General features: G+C 48.4%; 1 long non-coding RNA gene across 1 annotated transcript; it reads right to left on the bottom strand.

Moving 5' to 3' along the window:
• Positions 1-18076: 18076 nt before the first annotated feature.
• Positions 18077-19939, bottom strand: LOC140213030 (uncharacterized). Its single transcript, XR_011889970.1, has 2 exons — positions 19585-19939; positions 18077-18200 (listed from the first exon to the last, which is right to left on the bottom strand). It is a non-coding gene; the product is annotated as an uncharacterized lncRNA (long non-coding RNA).
• Positions 19940-22836: the final 2897 nt, after the last annotated feature.

Raw genomic sequence — 22836 nt, 5'->3', positions numbered from 1 at the left:
CTTTCATTAAACGTAATACGACATAATAAATACCATGGTGTGGGAAGGCCTGACCAAGTCTGCTATTTTGAACGAATGGCACGAGATCACCCTCCGCTGATATTACTGTCACGTGAGAGGTGGCTGTGTACTTTGCACTTCGAAATGTCCGCTGTTCTTGATTGGTTTTCTGCGCACCGTTTGTGTCTGTGTGTCTGCGGAGAGGGTGCGAGGGGGGGGGGAGGTTGTAGGGAGGCGGGGCAACGATTACAATTACATAACGCATACTTATATGGTCCTCGGCTGCGTGCGATTTCGTGCAGACGCCGAAAGAAGTCAAATTTGCCAGCTATACGAAAGGCACTCAAGGTGTTTCCAGTGGATTCACACTTCCGGTATTAGGACCTGACGTGCCGGACTACGCAGTTTCATGTGTCCACTTTGGGAAAAGGTCGCCGCTTGCAAGAGGCAGGCCACATTCATGGCACCACGTAATATACAGTGTAGAAAGGGACTGTACCCCGCCAAATGCACACCGCCAAGAGAGCTCACCGCGGTAAGTAAAGACAACGAGCACCAGAATTTATATTGGAGAATGTAATATATGGCGCTCGATAATATTTTGGCGCTTTTAATCACGTAAACAGGGGAAAAGCAAAAAAAAAATAAGAAAAGAAGACACCCACGACGTATATGAAATGTGTAAAGCCCATACAACTAGAAATGTATCCCTGGGGTCACTGGATGTGTGCCCCAGGCGCCAACGGGCATCTGTCGCTCTTCAATAAACCTTGTTTTGACGTCATCTTGTGTCACTGCAAGCATCACAACTACATCACACCTACGCGGTGGCACTCACGCAATGCAATTTTTCTTCCAAATGCTTAACGAGGCCCGGCGCGCAGCCAGAGCCCGAGCACTCATCAAGACTACCTTGCAGAACCCAGAGCTTGTGTCCTTTATCGACGCGGCGCGGTATCCCGGATCAAACTCCTACGTGGCCACGGTGGTTGACCCCCAGGGCAAGATCCTGAATGCGGCATCAATGCAACGCTCGGCGCCGTCCGTCGCAGAGCAAGTCGCAGTGGCGCTGGCTCTGTGCGAACCCGGGCGCACGCAGATTTTCACGGACTCCAGGTCGGCGGCGATGGCCTTTCTCGCCAGCTCGGTCTCGGCTGAGGCTGCGGCAGTGCTGAGGACCCGCACGACAGGCACGGCCCGTCACGTCATCACTTGGTTCTCGGCTCACATGGGCCGGAACGTCTCCCAAGGCTCGATCAACCCGAATGAGCTGGCCCACGACCAGGCGCGAGGTCTGATCAACCGCGCCGGTCCGAAGGGCCCGGCTTCGCAGGGGATCGACCGAAACACGGACCTGCTGCTTACTTTGCACGAGGTAACTGCTCACTACCAGCTGGGACGCAGGCAGTTTTCGGCTCCTCACCCGAAGCTAGGCAGACCCCAAGCCTCGGTGATGAGAATGCTGCAGACAGGCTCCTTTCCATCTCGCTCAAAGCTGAGTCACTACGCTCCGGGTGCGGATCCCCGCTTCCCAGACTGCGGCGAGGAACGGTCCAGCTTGAATCACATGCTGTGGCAATGTTCTGCGTTGCGCCACTCGCCTTTCAACAAGCAAGAAGACTGGGATGAAGTCAAGAGCGACGACTTCAAGTCCAGCTTCGGACTGTCCAAAGGGCCTGCGATAGGGATGAAGATCACGGTCTTCCGCCTCCGGCGCGGGTGCGGCCCGCGACTACGACAACGTAGTCCCTTAGGACCAATTAAAGTTTCTTGTCTGTCTGTCTGTCTTCCAAATGATGGCTGGCGTCGAAGTTGTGCTACGTTTCGGCTCTCAAAAAGCGCGTTGAAGCCAAATATGACCTTCAACATCACCTTTGTGCAGTTTAAGGGCGTGGCTTGGCAGATATTGAGTGAAGAGGCTTTCGCTGCTGCCGAAGCTTCTCACGAATGCTGATCTCATTTCTTCGTCAGTTACACTATAACGAAGTATTTGTTAGAATGATACATAGATTGCCAGAATGCCTGGTGTGGTTGTGAGGGATAACATGTAGGCCTGCGCGCATATTGTTCGGCTCTAATAGCGGTGGGTAACCTGCCCTGAGTATAGCTAGTCGGATAGAAACAGTGACGCTGCAGACACAGCAGCGCGATGTTCGAACCGTACTCCACCTTCTCTCATCCCTACGCACACTGCGGTCGAGCACCTATATAACGAACGCCTCTGTAACGGAATCACCTGTGTAACGAAGCACCTGTGTGCCCTCTAGCTTCCATTCGGTAACTAGATAAAATTAATGACTTCCTTGCGTCACGAGCGGGAGCGTATAAGTTTGGTCCATTCTCGCCTCGTGGCTGCCAACGCTTAGGGACGCTGTGTTAAACTGCGTCTACGCCGTGGAGGTCGACTATAATTCCCCAGTAATTCCCTCATAGCAGAATGTTACGAAGGCGCTGCGAGAAATTGTGCCGCCTTCGGCTTCGAGACAGGTTGTACAGTTTCTTTCTGGAGCGAAAAAATTCTCCGATGATTACGATACTCCATAGTGCGAAATCTATAGGTGTTTTCATTTAGCGATATACTTGCTGGCACGGACAATCGGTCTCGTGCGGCACATTGCAAAGAGAGTGGAGTGTGACCCGACTAGCTCGCTAATCGGGACATCGCGAGAGGCACTGTGTGGGTTCGGTGCCGCCGCCGCAGGCAGGCCACCACTCATGCAGCGTTGGTAACTTTGCACGCGCTCTCAGCGTGCCATCGCTTAACAGAGATGGATGGATAGATGTTACGAGCGTCTCCTTTCAAACGGGGGGGGGGGGGGGGGGGGGGGTCTGCGTCAACAAGGTCTTGCTATCATATTGCCCAATGGCGTACCTATGTTACAAAAGAAAGAAAAGAAGGTAAAAAAGCCCACGAAGAATTCCAATAACCACAGTTTCTGAAACCGGAGTGCGAAATTTGTTTTCGTAAACCTTCTGTTGTTTGTCGTTTCCCTACTTTTCTTCCATCAACCTTCCAATCGCCTCTTACTAATCTCTATTGCGGACCTATATACTTTACCCTTCTATCGCTGAGCAGAAGGGCTTCAAGGAGGCCAGCGATTCCTAAATAGACCACTGGGCAGATACCTTCACACTCTAATAAATCATGCTCCATCGTTCCCCTAGCTTTACCGCAGCAAGTACATCCTTCTTCCTTTATATATCTCGCTTAATAATTGCGTGTACTAAGGCATCCTGATCTCGCGTCGAAAAATAGTAAACTTACGTTTCAGTTTCATAATTCTTTTCTTTCCTGATTTCTTCCATTTCTCTTATGCAGTTACTCATGTGCATGTTTCTTTTCGATTGCCGCCACCCATCAAATCATCTCAGCATTTCTTACTTTACGCTCGAGGTTTGTTTTTGCTGTATTTATCACCATACAGGACGCATACTTTCTGGTAAGATTCCGAGTTCTTTTCCTCCACTGTGAATCGATGTTATTCCTGCACAAATACCGGAATACTCTCCCAACCCATTTACTTTCTTCAATAATCATCAGTTGTTCTACATAATTAATGTTACTGCGAGCTTCCCTCACTTCAAAACTTGTCCAACCCATACCAACCTGCACAGCTTCATTGGTAGTCGTCCCAGAGCGCGCAATGCGAGGCGTCCCACTGACCTTTGGTTACCATTGAATCCAGCTTGTACCCCTAATATCAAACAAAGAACAGCATTTCCAAATGTAATGCCTGGAACTATTACGTATTTCCACATACTCCACAGCACCTCGTACGTATTGTACTCCCATAGCGCTCTGTGTTTCATTATTACCGCACTTGTCTTCACTAAATTCGTGTAGAAATAAATTGCAGACATGACTTATCGCCGCTGATGGCCGTAGATGGCGTGCTACTCCGGCGCCATCTCGTAGCTGTTGTCGCCCCAGAGGCCGTCTTGCGCGTCATGACGCTTTTCTTCTAGCGTTACCACCACCCTCCTCCTCCTCTAGTTTCCTCCTCGCGCTCTCTTTAATACCGTCGCCTTTCATGCCCCGCTGCGCTCCCCGTTCGCTCTTTCATTCTTCGCCATACCCGTTCACTCGGTTACGCTGGCGCTCAACGCAGGAACCGGAGCCTAAGATCTGCGCTCTAAAATTACGGACAAAAAGAGGAAATGTACGTCTCCCATTTTTTTTATTGACCTGCTTCGGCGATCGCACATGTGTCGGTAAGTCTGAAAGGTGAATGGCCTAGATGCGACAAGAGAAGGCCGATAAACAAGAGGTAGGTGGCCCCACGTGGTGCGAAGGAAACCTTCCGTATCGCATTGAGCGCAAGTGATGGCATTCACTGTATCACACGCTCGTCTAAACTTGGCGGAGGAACATAAGTGTCCAGAAAATAAACTTTCCACCGTCTTTCAGACAAAGAGGAATGCACAACAGGGAAACGTCCTCCCCTAGCGGTTAGTGTAATGCGCTAACGAATCCGACACGCTACTATCTCATACAAGCAAACATGACTAGTGCTAATTCAAGAAAGAGGGAACGTGTTTCCGAAGGACAACCAGTTCTCTCGCCTAACTTCCATGCTTACAGGTGACGTTGTCAGGGGATTGAACGTTCTCGTGAATACCACAAACTTCGCGCTTCGAAGAAAGATGGAGATTTCAAGCGGTCGAATCCAGAAGCGAACAAGGGAAGGCTCCGGATGGGATAATCTCTCTGTGAAGACGTTGCCTACAGCCTGAGGCTTCACTCTCTCGTGATTCGTTCCCTTGGCAACGTTAAAAAAGGACAATAAAGAGAAAAGTTACTTAGGCTGCATTAGTGAATTACCCTTCCAGAACACAAATAAAATATCCCCCCTCACACCGTTAATAGATGCCTGGTAAGAAAAACAATTATGCGTATCCCCCGGACTGTAGGAATGGGTGTAAGGAAAGCTTTTTTTAAAAAAATTATATTTTAAGGTATTTGTTTATATTGACGATATTTGGCGGTGATGTTCACCACATGTGACAGTCGCGATGTGATAATTGTTTCGTTTCGCGAACCAACTTCATCCTTCTGTGAAGTAAACACTTCGCAGTTCCGCCGGCAAGCAAAGCACCAATTTGAATAGCAAATTAGTAGATAGCTGTACCAAGTAAGGATAGTAGTTTTATCCGCCGTATAAACGTGTAAAAATTGGTTTACTGACTAAATTAACAATGGTACAATGTGTAAGGGCGAATCAACGAGGACGTAGAATGAAACAGACACACGGGACAGCACTGCCTTTCTGTGTCTGCTCCTTTCTATGTCCTTGTTCAAGCGCGCTTAATGGATTCAAACCAGCTAGCCCATCAACCTGTTTTAACTAAATTAACCAGCACGGTATCACGCGCGCACAGGCAAATATGAGCACACGTCGCTCGATGACAACGGAAACTGTCTGTGAAAACGCTGGAGTTAGGAATCGTGGCAGCAGCCACGAGCTAATTGACGTCCGTGCATTTGTCGCTTGAACGCGTTCGAAACGTTGAAAGCACAGCGCATACGCAGCTACCGGCGCTAGGCGCACTTTGGAAACATTGCAGATCGCTTTTAAGATGAGGCCTGCGCGGGCCCTCTCTTTTGTCACGTCACAGACCGCTTTCAAGACACACGGACGCCTGCAACGCGCCCCCCAGGCGTCTACTACGGCACCTGCGATTCGCGCGGCCAACGCCTTAGTGGACGGCGCGCTTTCCTTCACAATGTACGGAGCGGCGGAGAAGAACGCCCTTCCTCCCTCGCCAAACTCCCCTGCCTCGCGTGCCACAGGAGAGGGCACAAACGTCTTTCCTTTCTTTAGATCACCATCATCATCGTCGTCCCATCATGGCCGCGTTCGTCGCTCGCGCACGCGAGATTGAACCGCGTTCTCCGGCTCACCCTCACACGCTTTCACTCATACACAACGTCACGTCGACGGCTATACCGTCGCCGACGGCGATGGCAGAACTGCGATGGCAGAACTGGGCGGACGATATGTAATGCTAATTGCGATAGACTGATTATTCAGGTAGCTATTGCACAGCACGTATTCTGTCTCCGGGGGAGAAGGTAAAACTGTGAAACGAAGGTTCGAGCGGATAAGCTAGTGCGACAAATACTGTCTGGGCGCACGGCAATAAAATAGGGTGGGGTAAATTCGGAATCGTAAGCATTACTATGTAGTCATGACTCAGAGATGCGAATAACACGAGGGGACTAAATAGAAATAAGAACAAATAAGTCTGGAAGCTTTTTTAACAATACTACGAGCGGTAATGTTTCGAACGACGAGGTTATTGAGACGGCCAGAACGAGCTCGTCTAGGAGTGTATGAGGCGGCAGTCGAAGACGCAGCTACATAAGATAATGGCTCGTTATATGCATTTAGTAATGTCCTTGAGCTGCCACCCCAGTTATAATGAACCGTGTCAATGAACCCATGACCGTAATTTTTATTTATGTGTTTATGCATTTTATTTATTCTCGTCGCCTCACGAACTCCAGCTTCGGAGCATTGTCGGAGAAGGAAGGGGGTAGATGAATGCTTACTGACTGTTATTGCCGATCACTGACAAGTAAAAGAAAACATCATTATACAACAGTTAATGGCGAATTAGTAATGAGAAAGAATGACCGTTACGTTGCCCTAAATCTTGCCGGACACTGATGTTTACGACGTGCTCCTTAACAGCATTCCAGTGAATGGTAGCCTACGGCAAAGTGGATAAATAAAATGCAGCAGTTCTGCCACTAATGCTTTGGAAGCTTAGAAGGTTTTTAAACCACATGATGTGCGGTAAGCTTGTTGCAGAGGCAGCGTTGAATGACTGGTGCGAAGAAGTAGATTCCGTGATGGCGATATAGGAAGAGAGAGCGATGATTCAGTGTTTGGTCCGTTAGAGTGACGGTTATAGTTTCTAGAAATGAAACGTGCTTCACAATTGTCAGCCAATTCTAGGGATATAATTAACTAAGCCTGATGAGATGACCGAATGGGTCATGCGTACTCAAGTCCAAGCACATAATATTCGCATGCTTTGGAGTACTCAAGTGCGTACTCGAATGGCGTTGTTCGCTACAGAACCGTTGTTAAGGAACTGATGCATACCAGATTTTTTTTAATGCAACAGATTCTTGCAGAAACTTCTTTATTGAAGTAATTTAATATATATATATATCTATATATATATATATAGACAGACTTTGATAGCGACCAAAGGCTGATGGCGACGCCCTCTAGCGAAGTATTCAGAAAACGCGACAAAGATAAACTGTAGGCAGCCGAATAAAAAATATTAAAAATATTTTTCTCAGCAACAGCAAGGTGTAAAATTCAAATATTGTCCAATGGTAATGATATCTTGCGAATATTGATTTGTAGCTCCGACATTTCGTCGTTCCAAGAGTTGCTTAGATCAGCAGATGATAACCCGATCCGGATCGTCGGACTGTGTAGCAGCGACAAGTGGTGATCGCGATCAAGAAATGCGATCCCGATCGGCCTCGATCGCAATCAGAACTGTACCTGTCGCACCTGGTATTAGTAATGTTGCCGACGTACAACCGAGTTAGACTTGGCAATGCCCCATTTCTGAAATCCGCGCTCGAAGCCCGCACCATTTAAGTGCATTTAGCTGTGCTTTTCGAGAAACTGCATGTCACTGTATTTAAAAGTTCATGTATAACTACAAAGAGTTCAGCCTCCTAAACGGAGTTTACGTAAAATTATTGAAACTTCTGCACCGTTCTTTTAAGGCCTGAATGAGTGGAATGTCTGAAATGCTTTCATTGGTAGTTTTTGTCATCACCTTCTCTCGAAGTAAATGACTATATTTACGGTCTAGCAGTTGTTCTGTGTGCATTCAGTGGCACATATAGACGCGTATAATCGATTCCGCTGAAAGAACGCATCGCCTAACCCGAACCAACACGTGCAAATCTTTACCTTTTCTATGATGCTAATGACGGGGTCATGACTACCAATATACCTACGTCTACGCGAGGCTCCCTCACGGCTTTTTTAGACGCTTCGTACGGCTGAACGGCGTATGAGATAGGCATGCGCGCGTGTGTGAATATTGCTCTGTTTACACTCCATGGTTTAAGGTGTCACGAAGTAAAATAATTTACCGTTACCCTCTTTCTTTCGATAATGCGATGTCATATGAATTGCATGCACATTGCAATTGCACATACATGCCGGTGCCGGTGGCCACATTGTCGTGCTGCCACGCTCGACGCCGCATGCGCGAATCGGGCGTGGAAGGATAGAAGGCCTCCAGAGACGGGTGGCAAAAAAAATAAAAGAAGTGAAGTGGCCTTGCCTTAAGCGCTACGCTAAATCGTCTCAGAGACGGCTAGGAGTTTATGCTTACGTCGCCTTCGACGCGGCTAGCTACCTAATAGACAAACCCAGCTGCTCTAGAGACGAATACAACTTCGCACGGTGTTTGTCCTTAAATTGCAAAGCAAGTCGCAGTGCTTAGTTTTACAGTGGCTGACAAGAACCGAGAAATGCGGAACTTTCAGTAAGAAAAAAAAAAAAAAACACTGGTAAGACGAAGTTTTTGCTGCAATTCGAAAACAATATGTTGGCTGTGCATACATCCTATGCAGATAATCTAATACGGTAATGGAGTTCGCAGTCTTTGTCGCCACAGGTGTGTAACTAATGAATATACTTGATCAACTGTGGCGATGGTGGAACTAGCGAGACAAAGGCATCGTGGTACGATATAATGCATTGAAGGTATCCATTTATTTTGCTGCGGTATAGTTACTTGCTATATGCATTCTTTAAATACAATAATGTACGTTTTGTATATGCTGACGACATGCATGTTTTATACCTCTGTACAGTTTAGAACGAAATGCTCATCGGTTTAACAACGGTATAAACAGCATGGCATCGGCTTCTCGTCTATCGCTGATGGCGATGAGCAGTGGACGGTTGGTAGAGAAGTGAAATTTATAAATCTCAGATTAAAATGCCTCATTTCGTGGACGAATATGTGATCGAGCGCACGGCCAGTTCTTGCCGTGGGAATCGTGTTGATGCAGGCCGGCATGGTGCCAATCGCCTCCGTCATGTTCTCCGGGTACGACACGTTTGGGGGCTTCGTGAGGTCCACGTTGAAGTGCCCACAGACGGCAAGAAGCTCGTCTCCTTCCCGACCGTTGCCGTAGGAAGGTATGAGCGAGCTCTCGCGCAACACTATTAGATTCATTGAGGCACATCGCGGCACCATCGTCTTGGTGGCCCCGCCACTGACTAGACGGGGGCGACAGCTGTTTTTGGCTGTTGTACGTTGTGCGACCTATACACAAACCTCCCAGACCGTCATGCGCTGGCGTATCGTCAAGCGGGGCTTCAGTCGTAGCATGACGAATCCGACCGTGAAATTGCGCATGAGAACGTTCTTGTACATCGGGTGACGCCGAATCACCTTGACTGGAGCCACTTGCTCTTCCGTGCAAGTTCAGACCTGCGGATGGGTTGTCGCTCCCCGTTTCCGAGAGTGGGAGGGCGTCTGTCCCTTATATGACTGAGCCGCCCTCGAGGTCCCTGTCACACTCATCGAGCGACCGCACTTTGATGGCGGTAGGAATCGCATCTCAACGTTATGTGTGTCCACAATTTCTGAGACTATTTGGTTACCAGGAAGAACGGGAGAGAAAACTTGAAAGAGAAATGAGACCAGGGCAACGTAAACATTTTCGACAATTAGGAAACATGCTTACTTGACAGACGATTCGAGCTCGCGATGCTCCTTGGGGACGGAGCAGATTTTTCTTTATCGAGCTCCCGCCGCGGCTTGCAGAAATGGCCAGTTGCCTGTGGTACCACTGCTGCTTTGGACCCTTAACCCTTAGCCTAGCCAGCACAATGCTCTTCTTCAAAATTAATCTTACGGTGAGCTTTCCTCACTTTAATACTTTTCCAGCCCATATCACACTGCAAAGCTTCATTTGTAGTCTTCCTGCGAGCTGCAATAAAACTGAAATGCGAGCTAGTTAGTTAGACTTTATTGTGGAAGGTTTTGCGCACACTCAACGAAGACAACATGAAAAGGACACAGAAACGCGTCAGCGCCTATTGCGAGGCGTCCCACTGAGCTTTTGGTTGCCATCGAATCTTAACTGTACCCTTGATTGTAAGCCGACAACCGCGTTTGTAAATGTAGGTCCTGGAACCATTACCCGTTTAAATATACACCGGAGCACCTCGTGCCTATTGTATTCCTATAGCTATCTGTGTTTCATTATGACCGCAGTTCTCTTCCTATTAACTGTTACTACTTTTTCCTGCGTTTCCATACATCTATTTGCTTCGGTTATTCATTGACTAAGGTATTATTATCCTTTTACGCGAGGTATTTCCTGGACATGGTTAGTCACTGTCTGTTTGCTGTTTTCCCTGAATACCATAACACCTGATTGTTTAACGCTAAATTGCAGATCTTATACTTATGGCCGGTGATGGCCGGAGATGGCGGGTATCGCCGGAGATGGCGCGCTACTCCGGTGCCATCTCGTAACGGTTCTTGCCATAGAGACCGTCTTGCGCGGCATTATGCTTTTCTTCTCGCGCTATCACCATACCCACGTCCTCTGCATTCCTGCTCGCACTCTCGTCGCTATCGCCGTCTTTCATGCCCCGCTTTTGTTTCTATGGCACACCACTGAAGTTCTTAATCAGTGCAGTGCCTTCATCAGCCGGGGGTCGAATGTCATTTGAGAATGCGCATGTAAGTTGATGATAAACGAACCTCAAATATTACCTGCACAACGTGACGTTTCAAGCACTTGCTAAACGAATTCTACCACAGGAGCGGTTTTTCTTGAGGCCTTCCACGTTCTTGCATTTTACGTAAACTTAGTCGTCGCCAGACATGCCTCAAACTGCATTACTCAAACAAAACGCTGCGTAAATTTTCTCGCCGTAAAATAGTAGTGTTAACTTAGCGCGATAAAAACACAAACGCTTGTCCTTGTCCACCTTTCCTGTTGCCATGTTTTTATCGCGATAAGTTACTACTTCAATTAGGAACGAGCAAATAGCCCAACAATCAACTCTTCTGTAAAAAATATAAGCCGTCGAGAACATCATTCCTTCAGTAAATCGAATGGATTTCTGGGTCTCTTCTGGTTTTAAAGCGCCGGGCTTTGAATTGTTAGTTGGCCAGTTCCTGTACTCAGGCTTTTTTCTAAGCTCTGTCCCGAAAACAAGCAGTGGGGGTATTGGCCACCGAAGTCTGCCGCGCGTCTTGTGTACTCTTCGAAATGCACTCTTCTTGAATGGACAGGAGGCGGGGAGAACATGCGGGACGTGTACTTTTTGTTGTGTGTAGCGTTGATTAACAGCGTCGGCTGTCTAGCGGAGCAGCGTACCACCACTCGAAGCCAGCCAGGAAGTTTCCCACAATAGTACCTGGAGGAAAGTCTGGCGCCACCGCCAAAGGGAGTTTCATCATGGGAGCTGCACCGTAAAGGAAATGATGGTCTACCTATGTGTGTGCGAGGTTTCTGTTGGCTGATGTTAAGCGAGGTTTCGCCTAAAGCGTTGACGTGGCTGCATTGATAACGCCTTTCTAAAATAATATATTTTACTATCGAAACGTTCTTCAATCATCGGTATAACATACTTCAATGAGCCTAACTCATCTGCAGTTTACAATCAAGCGATGAAAAGCACGGGCAGACGACAAACTAGCAATTCCTGCGCAGACCTTGTCGTCTGTCCCCCAAGTTTTTCTTTTTGTTTTAATTATGGGCTTTTACGTTCCGAAACCACTTTCTGATTATGAGGCACGCCGTAGTACAGCACTCCGGAAATTTCGACCACCTAAATCTAAGTACACGGGGGTTTTCGCATTTCGCCCCCATCGAAACGCGGCCGCCGTGGCCGGGATTCCATCCCGTGACCTCGTGCTCAGCAGTCCAACACCATAGCCACTGAGCAACCGCGGCGGGTCATGCTCCAAGTTCAGCGGTACCACCGATACTTCTTACGTTTCATGGAATTTTACGTTCATCCATGACCCCTCAAGATTAAAGTGAACATGTTGTTGTGGGATAATCGAGCTAAAACTTCTTTTCGCTGACTGTTTTGATGAAAAATCAACCGTTGTGACCGACGGAATCGTGCTAGCCAGGCTCGCCTTCGAAGTGTCCTGGCTTTACAAGAACTATGCCAATCCGAAGCCAACATATTCACGTGTACGCAGCAGCGTCGCAGGTCTTCTGTTCTGTCTATAGGCAATAATGCGAGAAATTCTATAGGACCCGTAACCTGGAGCGTTCTTTCTCTAGCTCCTGCCTGGCCTCCTAGTTGGCGGACATCACGAGGAACAACTACGCTAGAGTTTCATAGCACAGTCTCGTAGTGCGGGCGATAGTGCTATCGTTAGTAATGCTAACGATCGACTTTATTAAGCGCCCGACACTTAAAAAAGACTGTCAATGTGATACATATCCAGTATACCGTTATTTTTGCATCGCTAGCACATAGGCTAGGGCACGTACCCAATAGCACACATCTAGTGGCCCATGTTATGCAGCAGGCGTCGCCGGGAGTCGCGCTCAAAGTCGAAGTGCCGGAGCCAGACGCCGACGAGGAACGCCGCTAAACAGGTGGGCGCTGGGCAGATACGTCTCCTATCGCTATTAGCAACAAAGATTTTCCTCCCCTTCCCAACACTCCCAAGAAACAATGTGAGGAATGCATGCAACTGAAAGCGCTTGTACTTAAGCAAAATGAGCAAATCAGCGCGCTTCTTGCGCGCATGGGGGTATTAGAAAAAATCGAAAAGCAGCGAGGATGACACAAAACGCAACATTGCCAAGAGGGAAGCTCAGCCGCAGCACCCGGTAACAGCTATGGAGGCAGAGAAAATTGAATCGAGTTCGTCTGAGGAATCCGGCGTGGGCCAAGCCCATTCAAGCCCGCACCGAGATGGTCACACAGCATGCGAGCCAGATTGGCTTGTGAACGTCAAGATAGCCAAGTTCGACACGCTAGAAGCTGATGTCAACCAGGTCATACTAACCACTCAGAAAGCTAAAAGGGGAGCGCCGTATGGAAAACCGTGTATGGGAAGTAGTCTCACGACTACCAACCTGAGCCAAGATGATAGCCAGGCGTAAAAATAGGAAGGAAGATACAACGACCTCATCCCAATGGAACTGTCGAGGAATTAAGGACAAAATAGGGGAATTACAGCAATGTATAGACAATGCGGAACACAAACCGGATATCCTTGCAATACAAAAAACGCGCTCGCTACCCAAACTCCAGGGGTACGTCACATACACCGATCTCCGCGAGAAAAGCACAGCGATCCTAGTCCGTAGCAAGATAGCTGCGACCTGGACAAGAACCTGGACATAGAGGGCACGTTACTCGACAGCAAGGGAGAGCTGGGCAGCGGACCCCGATTGATATTAGGAGATTTCAATGCGCCTCACTCAATATGGGGTAGACATTTTCCTCCAGGAGACGCAGGGTGTTGGTGAACCTGATGGATCAGCGCAACCTAGCTATACTCAACGGACCAGACACTCTCACCCGCATGGGCACAAATACGACCCGGGACACCACTCCAGACCTTACCCTGCTGAGTGGAACCTTGGACGCGTCGTAGCAGAACAAGGGCGTGAACCTGGGGTTGGACCACGATATACTCAATATTACGATCGGGGGGCCGGCGTTCAAGGCCCGAATGGGAACAACAAAGATAACTGACTGGGACAAATTACAAAAAAGGCAAGCAGCCGATGAAGACGAGGGTACGAGCAACACCAAACCGTATGGGGAAGGGGCTAAGGAACAACGCGAACTGGTAGAGAAATACACTCAGAAAATTGCGACCGCACTGCAGACTCCCTGGGCGGACGCGAAGCTCGGCCACCTTTGAGAAGCCCGACACCGCCTCACCAGACGTTGGAAGAAACAATGACACAACAAGAAACTTCGCAAACGCACCCATGATCTCAACAAGCAAGCCGCTGAATACGCATCGAAGCTGTGCAGAGAAAAGTGGCTGAGCGTGTGTAATGGACTGCAGGGCACACTGTCTACCAGAAAGACGTGGTGCCTCCTTCGTCACCTGATCGATCCTCTTTGCAGCAAGAGTGCCACAAGTCGAAGCCACACGCGCACCCTGGACAACTATACTGGGGGTGCCGACAAACTCATCAACGACTCGAACATCAAATACCTGAAAACAGAGAAGGGTGATATCGCAACTCCCGACGACGCAGAACCTACCAATGAAGCGTTAGACGAGCCATTCACCGACGCCAAGTTGGTCTCAGCAATCTCCGAGAGCAACAAGGGCAGCGCGCGGGGTCCCGGTTCTATTACCTTCAAATTACTCAACAATCTCGAGCACAAGGCCCGCAGAGAGCTGCTCGTGTATATCAACCGGGTGTGGGAGTCTAGAAAACTTCCACAGCAATGGAAAGAAGCAGAAGTCCGCTTCATACGCAAGCCTGGGAAGACACCTCATATCGACAACATGCGACCGATATCCCTCACGTCCTGCGTGGGGAAGGTCTTGGAAAGAATGGTACTTAAGAGGTTGCAGCGACATCTGGATGACACCGATCAGATGTCAGACAAAATGTATGCCTTTAGGCAACCCCTGGCCACCCAGGATATTCTCGTACAACTCAACGAGCTGGTAATTATTGTGGCAACGAAACAGGCACCGCGAACGATACTAGCACTAGACCTTATAAGTGCCTTTCATAACGTCACGCGTGAAAGTGTCCTCCGCAACCTACGCAACACGGGTTGTGGAGTTAAAACGTACAACTACATCCGAAACTTTCTTCGTAACCGAACGGCCAGGATCAAAACAGGAGAGGAGACATCCCAACCAATCTCCCTGGGGGATAGAGAAACGCCGCAAAGTTCGGTCCTTTCCCCCCTCTTATTTAACATGGCTCTCCTGCCGTTTCCCAATCTTGTCGAATCAATAGATGTCCTGGGCTATGCATTATAGGCCGACGACATCACCCTCTGGACTGCGAGGACAGGCTCGGATGGCTGGATGGAAAACGCGCTCCAAAAAGCGGCTGACAAGGTCAACAGCTATGCGAAGACCTGTGAGCTTTGCTGTTCGCCTCAAAAGTCGGAGTTGACCATTGTCAGACAACGTGCATCAGGAAACGAAGCACAAAACATAAAAATCACTTTGGAAGGGATCCCAATCCTCCCGGTACCTCAACTCAGGATCCTGGGCCTCCTGATCCAGGGAGATGGCAAGGCAACAGCCATGATTAGAAAAATCAAGCTCACGTCAGATCAGATCTTGAACATGATCAGACGAGCTCGAATCCAGGCTACGGCGGCCGCATTTCGATGAGGGCGAATTGCGAAAACGCCCGTGTGCTTAGATTTAGGTGCACGTTAAAGAACACCAGGTGGTCAAAATTTCCGGAGTCCTCCACTACGGCGTCCCTCATAATCAGAAAGTGGTTTTGGCACGTAAAACCCCATATTTAATTTTATTTTCAATGATCAGATGAGTGGCCAACAGGCGGAGAGGTCTGAACGAATCGGACACCTTGCGCCTAGTTCAGGCCTTTGTTATCTTATGAATAGTCTACGTAGCGCCGTACCTGCAACTCCTCAAGAAGGACATTTTACAACTTGATGCAATAATCAGAGAAGCCACGATGGAGGCCCTGGGTATTCCCATAAATTCATCCATGACAAAATTATTTCAAATTGCAGTCCACAACACAGTAGCCGAACTCGTAGAAGCCCACCTATCCAATAAAAGGGTACGCCTTAGCCAGACCAACGCGGGCCGAAGCGTCCTCCGCAAGATCAGATGGCAAGAATCGCACTACACCCGCCATGGCCCGAAAAGTGGAGCGAGAAGCTGGAAGGCAAACCACTACCACGCAACATGAATTCGACAAGGCATGCCGGACGACGCGACGCCCGGGCAAGAGCCATCTCGAGGACACTGGACGAAGACGACACTGTCCTATATACAGACGCCTCTCTATCCAAATGCTCCAGGAGGGCAACAGTCGTGGTCACCGGGCAAGAAAAGCTGGTCACCTGCACATCAATCAACACTCCGTCTTCGGAGGAAGCAGAAGAAGCGGCGCTAGCTCTCGCACTCCTGCAACCTAACGTCACCAAGATCGTCACTGACTCACAAGATGCATGCAAGAACTACAGATATGGCTGGGTATCCCTTGCGGCAGTAAAAATCGTTGGAAAAGCTACGCCTCCTAAACAGACAATCAAATTAGTTTGGGTCCCGGCTCACTCCTCAGTTGAGGGCAACAAATATGCTCTTCAACAGGTCCGAGCGCTCAACTCCCGAGCCACCGAGGAGGAGGCAAGGGGATGGCAACCCATCACAGGTTACATAAATATAGACAAATATTTCAGGGACGGCAGGAAGACATTCCCGCACCCCCACCACTCCTTGACCAGAGCCGAACAAACAATATACAGGCAAATCCAGGCAGGATACTTTCCCCACTCCTGCTCGAGTACAAAATATACCCAGAAAGATACAAGAACACATGTCCTCACTGCAATGCACAAGGCACCCTTCGGCACGTAATAGGAGAGTGCAATTTTTCCAAAGGCCACCCACCACCTATACCCATAACTAACCCCCCTACTATCCCCATCGTTTACGAGCGATGGGAGACCTAACCTAACCTAACCTAACTTAACCTAACCTAACGCACTTGCACAAGGTGCATATCGTGGCCACATCCGTGACACCACGTAATATGTAATGCACAAAATTAGTGTGAGTTGCGATGAAAACGCGCTCCACCAACAGAGCTCACTGCGGTAAGCTAAGATGTGGAGGACCATCATTTATATTCCAGACGTTATCTTGCTGTGCCCGGTAACATTGTGACGTACTTAAGCGTGAATATAGGGAAGAGAAAAATAAAAATACAGACGATGTATAAGAAATGTATGAACTACCAACGACTGGATATGTATCCATGAGGTCACCGGGTGTATGCCACTGGTGCCAACGGACATCTACCGCTCTTCAATAAGAACCTTTTTTGACGTCAACTTGGGTCACTGCGAGCATCACAACAACATCACACCTACACGGTGACACTCACGTAATGCGATTTTTCTTGTAAATGAGGGTCGGCGTCGATGTTGTGCTTCTTTTTTAGAGGGGGGGGGGGGGGGGGCTCATAGAAAGCTCGTTCGTGCCAAAGAAGACCTTCAACATCTCCTTTGGGCACTTTAAGGGCTCTAGTTAACAGATATTCAGCTAAGAGCAATTCGCTGCTGCCGAAGCGCTTTAGGAAGACTATGGTGAATTTCTTGTTAGTTGCCCAGTGACGAAGTATTTGTCAGGATAATACAAAGATATCCAGAACGGCCGCTGCGGTTATGAGCGATAACATGTAGGCTTGCGCGCGTACTGTTCGGCTCGAATGGCGTTGATAAGCGGACGTACACTTCTTTAGTGCGATAGAACCCGTGACGCAGCTGGCACAGCAGTGCCATCATAGAGAAAGAAAAAAAAGTGAAGAGTGGACACCCCCAGCGGCCCAATCGACCCTAGCGCGCCTGGCGGTTGATGAGAGCAACTGGCCTGTACTTCCTGTTTCGGTTTCGCTGACGTGAAATCGGGATTACCCCATAGAGAAAGGAAAAAAAGTTAAGAGTGGACACTCCCATACACCCCCAGCGGCCCAATCGACCCTAGCGCGCCTGGCGGTTGATGAGAGCAACTGGCCTGCACTTCCTGTTTCGGTTTCGCTGGCGCGAAATTTGGATTACCTCTCGTAACCGACGTTGGGCTGTAGCAGAAGCTTGTCATTTCAGACCACTTTTCGGCAGCCTAATGGCAACGCTTTTATTTGTCGCTTTGATTTAGCGATTCACTCTTTTGTCTAGTTCAATATTTGGTGTGAATTGAGGTAGTGACGCAATTTTTATTTCGATTAAGTTGTAACAGATGGAGATAGAGGTAATCATAATTCAATACGGCTTTATTCATCGCACTTGTCTTCTGCGTTTTGGTACAAGCGCTCATATGTATCAAAGAGACAGAGTTTTCGCAATGTTTTTATTCCAAGTCAAGATAGGCTTCTTCTGGGTTCTGCCGTTGTCAAAGCACCACGACACAGCAGTAGCTGCCGTAGCTTGGACCGCCGGACGGCATGGCATCAGCACGGTCTGAAAATATCAATAAGTGCAGGCTTCGTTAATTACCAAAAACATATATACACGTCATAACTGTACCAGGAAACCGCTTTGAATGAATAGCGAACCGATGCACAACATAAAACCACCAACACATCCTCACCTCTGACCCATATAACCCGGACTTACAAGGATAAATGTTAATACCCCGTACAGGGGTGTTCAAAAGTTCCCAGGCCGCCATCCTATTTAATCCCATGGAGGGCATCGCGGCCTGTGAAGTTTTGGACACCCCTGTACGTACTCAGTATAGGGAGTACATTGGTAGGCAAAATAGCAGTTCACATAAGCGTGATAAAGATACATTCGAAACGTCCAAATACGAGGTCTTTGTTCAAATGCGCGCCATGCCACGCCTACGCGACAATACGTTGTGCAATGTCTTCGCCCCGAAAAAATGATAAGGAACCGAAAATTACTAGAATGCGCAGTACTTCCCAACACGGCCGCCGCAATAAGTACGTGCAGTAGTCATTGGTGACTTTTCCCCACCGTTACTTTTCTGTATAAATCCGCACGGACGCATACACCAGCGTCCGTCCGTGCGCCGTAGGTGCACACCTCGCTAAAGTACCAAACGCAATAAGCTATGCTCGCTGTTTATGTCACATGCCATTGTTTGCAAGCAATATCGTTAAAATATTCAGGAGCCCTTACTCTATAAGGGAAACGAGCAAGCAAAACTTGGCTACAGCGTGCCTAACGTCCTGCTTTCTTTATTTAGGTAGCGCCCGTCCCCGGAACGCCGTTTTCGGTCTGAATCAGCGTGGCGTCTTTTATGTTCTTTCCAGCGTTCGTCAGCCCCTAGAACGGGCCAACGAAAAGACCGTCAACCGTGACGCGATCATTTAAACGCGGTTTAGGAATTCAATTTTCTCGAAACCGGAATTTTCCTGAAATGTGCAATTCATGATATTGACCTTAAGCGTTGTCCAGCAGATCGTTTTTAATCCACCAACACGAACTATTTCAATGGAACGCCGTTACCGCGGTTATCGCAAACAGCGCTGGGCAAGAACGGTTTACCCTCGCAAACGGAGACGCAGCGTCTCGATGGCGTCTGACAAGCTGCGAGTTGCAGTGCAGTGCGCAGCCGTGAACCGTTGCAAGTTAATGGCAGCTTCGCGTTGTTTGATTATTTTCACGGAACGCAACCAACAAAGATTATGCCGTTCTCGGTGGGGATAGCAAGAAAGTACAGTTAGTACAGCCCTCTTGCTACGCGTTTCTTGAGGGGGCATGCTTTTCGCATTGTTCGCGTCTCGCCGCCTCATATAGAGCCGAAAACTGCTTTTTTTAGCGAACTTCGTCGCGCTCACAAGTCAATTACTCCAAGCTTCGCTTAAAAACGTGACACCTTTCTCACACACAAGAACACCGCCGCAGCCGACGTTGACGAGACGTTCCCGCTGGCACGCCGCTGGTGTCGTTGATTTCTTCTCGATGGACGAATGGTGATTGGTGTTGATGGCAGTACGAATGAAGAACAAAAAGCACGGAAGGTGCCTTCGATAAATTCTGTTTTTATGTATCAGAAACACGCCAAATTTGGGTGTATAATTATTATTTTGTAAAGTGATTGAGGAGAATTCATTACAACATTTTCTTTTTTTTTGCGCCTGCGTCCTCTGGCGTTTGGTGAGAGCACTAGTTCGTTACGTAGCCATGACGTAGTTCCTGAGGCCAGATTTCTCGGAGTGTCCGCTCTTAGCCTTTTTCTTTCTCTATGATTACCCCTTGTAACCGACGTTGCGCTGTAGCGGAAGCTTGTCGTTTCAGACCACTTTTCGTCACCCAAATGGCAACGCTTTTATTTGTTGCTTTGATTTAGCGATTCACTATTTTGTATATTTGGTGTGAATTGAGGTCGTGACGCAATTTCTATTTCGATTAAGTTGTAACAGATGGAGATTAGGGTAATCATAATTCACTACGGCTTTATCCATCGCGCTTGTCTTCTGTGTTTTGGTACAAGCGGTCATATGTATCAAAGAGACAGAGTTTCCGCAATGTTTTTATTCCAAGGCAAGATAGGCTTCTTTTGGGTTCTGCCGTTGTCAAAGCACCACGACACACAGCAGTAGCTGCCGCAGCTTGGACCGCCGGATGGCATGGCATCAGCATGGTCTGAAAATGTCAATAAGTGCACGCTTCGTTATTTACCAAACACATATGGAAACGTCACAATTGAACCAGGAAACCGGTTTGAATGAATAGCGAACCGATGTACAATATAAAACCACTCACACATTCTGACTTCTGGCCCATAGAACTCAAACTTACAAGGATAAGTGTTAAGACCCCGTACAGGGCTGTTCAAATGTTCCCAGGCCGCCATCCTATGTAATCCCATGGCATCGCGGCCTGTGAACTTTCGGACACCCCTGTACGTAGTCAGTATAAAGAGTACATTGGTAGGCAAAATAGCAGTTCACATAAGCGTGGTAAAGATAAATTCGAAACGTCCAAATACGAGGCCTTTGTTCAAATCCGCGCCACGCCGCGCCTATGCGACAATACCTTGTGCAATGTATTCCGCCACGAAAAAATGGTAAGGAACCGAAAGTAACTAGAATGCGCAGTACTTCCAAACACGGCCGCCGCAATAAGTACATGCAGTAGTCACTGGGGACTTTCCCCCACCGTTACTTTTCTGTATAAACAAACCACACGGACGTATACCCCACCGTCCGTCCGTGCGCCGTAGATACACACCTCGCTGAAGTACAAAAACGCAATAAGCTACGCTCGCTGTTTATGACACATGCCATTGTTTGCAAGCAATATTATTAAAATATTCAGGAGCCCTTACTCTATAGTGGAAACGAGCAAGCGAAGCTTGGCTACAGCGTGCCTAACGTCCTGATTTTCTTCATTTAGGTAGCGCCCGTCCCCGGAACGCCGTTTTCGGTCTGAATCGGCGTGGCATCTTCTATGTCCTTTCCAGCGTTCGTCAGCCTCTACAACGGGCCAACGAAAGGACCGTCAACCGTCAGGCGAACATGTAAACGCGGGTTACGAATTCAATTTTCTCGAAACCGGAATTTTCCTGAAATGTGCAATTCCTGATATTGACCTTAAGCGTTGTCCAGCAGATCGTTTTTAGTCGGCCAACACGAACCATTTCAATGGAGCGGCGATACCGTGGTTATCGCAAACAGCGCTGGCCAAGAACGGTTTACCCTCGCAAACCGAGACGCAGCGTCTCGATGGCGTCTGACAAGCTGCGAGTCGCAGTGCAGTGCACAGCCGTGAACCGGTGCAAGTTAATGGCAGCTGCGCCTTGTTTGATGATTTTCACGGAACGCAACCAACAAAGATTATTCCGTTCTCGGCGGAGGTAGCAAGAAAGCACATGGTACAGCCTTCTCGCAACGCGTTTCTTGAGGGGGCATGCTTTTCGCATTGTTCGCGTCTAGCCGCCTCACATAGAGCCGCAAACTGGTTTCTTTTTTTTTTTTAGCGAACCTCGTCGCCCTCACAATTCAATTACTCCATGCTTCGCTTGAAAACGTGACTCACCTCTCTGACACACGAAAACACCGCCGCAGCCGACGTTCACGAAACCTTCTCGCTGGCACGCCGCTGCTACACGAATCGCTGATTTCTTCTCGATGGACGAATGGTGATTGGTGTTCATGGCAGTACGAATGAAGAACAAAAAACACGGAAGGTGTCTTGGATAAATTCTGTTTTTATGCATAAGAAACACGCCAAATGTGGGCGTATAATTATTATTTTTTTAAAACAATTGAGCAGAATCCATTACAACATTTTCTTTTTTTGCGCCTGCGTCCTCTGGCGTTTGCTGAGAGCACTAGTTCGTTACGTAGCCGTGACGTAGTTCCTGAGGCCAGACTTCTCGGAGTGTCCGCTCTTCGTCTTTTTCTTTCTCTATGGTGCCATGTTCAAACCGTACGCAGACTTCCACATAACGCACGTGGCAGTCCACCACCTATACAGCGAACGCCTCTAGTGCGGTATGACCTGTATAACGAAGCGCTTTTGTGCACTTAGCTTCGGCCACTATATAAATTTAATGACTTTCATTGCCTCACGAGCGGGGAGTGTATCGGTGTGTCCTATTCTCGCCTCGTGGCGGCCAACGCTTTGCAACGCGATGTTAAACTGCACTTCCGCCTTCGGGGAAGGCTCTGATTCCCCAGCAATTCCCTCGTAGCAGAACGCTACGAAGACGCTGCGAGAAATTGCACGGCCTTCACATTTGGCCCAGGTTTTACCATTTCTTTCTGGAGTAAAAATTTCAGCGACGATCACGATCGATAGATACTGCCTAATGTGAAATCTATAGGTGTTTTCTTTTGGCGATATACTTGTTGGCGAGCAGCAATGGTATCGTGCGGCACATTGCGAAGGGAGGGAAGAATGACCCGACTACCGCACTAATCGGGAGATCGCGAGAGGCAGTGCGTGGGTTCACAGCAGCCGCCACAGACAGGCCTCCACTCATGCAGCGTTGGTATCGGCGGACGCGCTGTCGTCATGCCATCGGTGAACAGACGATGGATGGATGGATGGATGTTATTAGTGTCCCCTTTGGAATGGAGTGGTGGTCTGCGCAACCAAGTTCTTCTTACGCCTAATTCCT

This window comes from Dermacentor andersoni, chromosome 8 (genome assembly GCF_023375885.2).
Source record: "Dermacentor andersoni chromosome 8, qqDerAnde1_hic_scaffold, whole genome shotgun sequence".
NCBI classification, from domain to species: Eukaryota; Metazoa; Arthropoda; class Arachnida; order Ixodida; family Ixodidae; genus Dermacentor; species Dermacentor andersoni.
This window is presented reverse-complemented; position numbering and strand designations above follow the sequence as displayed.